A 3,994-nucleotide genomic window follows, 5' to 3' on the forward strand; every position below is an offset into this window, starting at 1 on the left:
CGCCTAAAACACTAAGAACTTTATTCTACTAGAGAAAGATAAAACCAAAAAGGATCAAACTAAGAAAAGGTAAAGGCAAAAGATCTGATGGTGATACGATATCGGGGCAACTCCCCCAAGCTTGGCACAAGCCAAGGGGATTGCCATACCCGTGCTTAATTGTCTTCCTTTGAAGGTGATGGTGGTGGAGTTGTTGCAACCTGGGTTTGATCCTCCGTCTTCCAAGGCATAAGTGCTCCAAAATGGAAAGATGATCGAGTCTCCGGAGTCCTCATATCTGCAGCCAACCGTATTGATTTAAATATATACTCATACTCACAGTTTTGGTTCTGCAGGTCATAGATCTGGGCTTGGAGGTAATCAATTCTGTCAACCTGGAGAGGTGTTTCTCGATGTCATTGGCATCGATCTTGTGCGTGCTGGTGAACTCCGTGATCATCATGTGGTTGGCGTTGAGTCTGCGTTCCACCATCCCTTGGCACTTGAAGACTTGTTGCTCCATTGCTTCCATCCTCGCCTCCATGCTTCCGGTCTTCTTGGGCCCCTCAACATCACGGATGTGCAGCACCCCTCACGTATCTCGATAGATTGAGGGTGTTGCAGCACTCCCGCGAGGTAGGGATTGATGACCTTCTCGAAGAACTTGTCCTTCGGAGGTTTTGGGGACGCCATAGCGATCTAGATCTGTCTGCACAGCAGCTCGAAATGAAAACAGAGGAAATTTGCATGATACGAGGGTCAGACCTTTCGGGAGAATATATAATGATTTTTTCCCGACCAGAAGGAGTACTCCGCAACAAAACGGAGTCCAGGAGGCAAACGAGGTGGTCACAAGCCCCCCAGGCGCGGCCAGGAGGGTGGCCCACGCCTGCCAGGCTTGTCGCCTCCTCGTGCGCTCTTCGGACTACTTTAATTTTTTTCTATTTTCCTAAAAATTCCAAAACAGAGAAAAATTCCAACTCGAAAAGTTTTGGAGTCGGTTTACTTACCAAATCACATACCTCTTCGTTTTCGGAGTCTGAAACAGGCTGATAAATATCCCTTATGTACTCCTCCAGAGTTATGGTTTTGATAATATTGCTTTCAACATTTATGGAAGTACCTGAGATATAATGCTTGATTCTTTTCCCATTTACCACTCTTAGAAAATTACCTTCCGTATTGTTGATCTTAATGGCACCGTCATGATATACTTCCTCAACAATGTAAGGACCTTCCCATTTAGAGACAAGCTTGCCTGCAAAAAAAATCTTAAATGAGAATTATATAGCAAGACATAATCACCTACATTGAACTCACGTTTTGTATCCTTTTATCATGCCACCTCTTAACCTGTTCTTTGAACAACTTCGCATTTTCATATGCCTGAGCTCTCCATTCATCAAGTGAGCTAATATCAAATAACCTCTTCTCACCAGCAAGTTTGAAATCAAAGTTGAGCTCTTTGATTTCCCAATAATCCTTATGCTCTAGCTCAAGAGGTAAATGACATGCTTTACCATAAACCATTTTGTACGGAGACATGCCCATGGGATTCTTATAAGCAGTTCTATAAGCCCGCAGTGCATCATCAAGCTTCTTAGACCAATTCTTTCTAGACCTATTGACAGTCTTTCTAGAACAAGGTCTATGTTTGTCCACCCACAACAATTTTCAATCAACATTCTTTTTATATGTGGAGCCATCACTTCCCATACGATCATTACATGATCTTTCATGCTTATGTTCTTTTATCATTCTTTTCTTTAGATCATGGCATGAAGCAAGGTCCTTAACTAAAACGCTCTTTAGTATATGACTCACGAACTTGAATACATCGGGGGTGACACAAAGCAAAACTCAAGCCAGAAACACTAAGAACTTTATTCTACAAGAGAAAGATAAAACCAAAAAGGATCGAACTAAGAAAAGGTAAAGGCAAAAGATGTGATGGTGATACAATACCGGGGCAACTCCCCCAAGCTTGGCACAAGCCAAGGGGATTGCCCATACCCGTGCTTAATTGTCTTCCTTTGAAGGTGATGGTGGTGGAGTTGTTGCAACCTGGGTTTGATCCTCCGTCTTCCAAGGCATAGGTGCTCCATCATGGAAAGATGGTCGAGTCACCGGAATCCTCAAATTTGCAGCCAACCGTATTGATTTAAATCTATACTCATACTTACTGTTTTGGTTCTGCAGGTCATAGATCTGGGCTTGGAGGTGATCAATTCTGTCATAGAGCCTGGAGAGGTGTTTCTCGATGTCATTGGCAACGATCTTGTGCTTGTTGCTGAATTCCGTGATCATCATGTGGTTGGCGTTATGTCCGCGTTCCACCATCCCTTGGCACTTGAAGACTTGCTGCTCCATTGCTTCGAGCCTCGCCTTCACGCTTCCGGTCTTCTTGGGCCCCTCAACATCACGGATGTGCAGCACCCCCTCACGCATCTCGATAGATTGAGGGTGTTGCAGCACTCCCTCTAGGTAAGGATTGATGACCTTCTCGAAGAACTTGTCCTTCGGAGCTTTTGGGTACGCCATAGCGATCTAGATCTGTCTGCACAGCAACTCGAAACGAAAACAGAGGAAATTTGCATGATACGAGGGTCAGACCTTTCGGGAGAATATATAATGATTTTTTCCTAACCAGAAGGAGTACTCCACAAGAAAACGGAGTCGAGGAGGCACACGAGGTGGTCACAAGCCCCCTAGGCGCGGCCAGGGGGGTGGCTCGCGCCTGGCAGGCTTGTCGCCTCCTAGTGCGCTTTCCGGACTACTTTAAAATTTTCTATTTTCCTGAAAATTCCAAAACGGAGAAAAATTCCTACTGGAAAAGTTTTGGAGTCGGTTTACTTACCGAATCACATACCTCTTCGTTTTCGGAATCTGAAAGAGGCTGATAAATATCCCTTATGTACTCCTCCGAAGTTATGGAATTGATAATATTGCTTTCAACATTTATGGGAGTACCTGATATAAAATGCTTGATTCTTTGCCCATTTACCACTCTCTGAAAATTACCTTCCGTGTTGTTGATCTTGATGGCACCGGAATGATATACTTGCTCAACAATGTAAGGACCATCCCATTTAGAGACAAGCTTGCCTGCAAAAAAATCTTAAACGAGAATTATATAGCAAGACATAATCACCTACATTGAACTCACGTTTTTTTATCCTTGTATCATGGCACCTATTAACCTTTTCTTTGAACAACTAGGCATTTTCATATGCCTGAGCTCTCCATTCATCAAGTGAGCTAATATCAAATAACCTCTTCTCACCAGCAAGTTTGAAATCAAAGTTGAGCTCTTTGATTGCCCAATAAGCCTTATGCTCTAGCTCAGGAGGTAAATGACATGCTTTTGCATAAACCATTTTGTACAGAGACATGCCCATGGGATTCTGATAAGCAGTTCTATAAGCCCACAATGCATCACCAAGCTTCTTAGACCAATTCTTTCTAGACCTATTGACAGTCTTTTGCAGAATTAGTTTAATCTCTCTATTACTTAACTCTACTTGACCACTAGACTGAGGGTGATAAGAAGATGCAAGTCTATGGTTGACATCATACTTAGCAAGCATTTTACGGAAAGCACCATGAATAAAATGTGAACCACCATCAGTCATTAGATATCTAGGTACTCCAAATCTAGGGAAAATAACTTCTTTAAGCATCTTGATAGAGGTGTTGTGATCAGCACTACTAGTTGGGATAGCTTCTACCCACTTAGTAACGTAATCAATAGCAACTAGGATATGAGTATACCCATTAGATTTTGGAAAAGGTCCCACATAATCAAAGCCCCAAACATCAAATGGTTCAATGACAAGTGAATAATACATAGGCCTTTTCTGACATTTATTGATATTACCTATTCTTTGACATTCGTCACAAGACAAGACAAACTTACGCGCATCCTTAAAGAGAGTGGGCCAATAGAAACCTGATTGCAATACCTTGTGTGCAGTTCTATCTCCCGCATGGTGTCCTCCGTAAGCCTCGGAGTGAC

The sequence above is a fragment of the Hordeum vulgare genome, chromosome 6H, assembly GCF_904849725.1.
Source record: "Hordeum vulgare subsp. vulgare chromosome 6H, MorexV3_pseudomolecules_assembly, whole genome shotgun sequence".
NCBI classification, from domain to species: Eukaryota; Viridiplantae; Streptophyta; class Magnoliopsida; order Poales; family Poaceae; genus Hordeum; species Hordeum vulgare.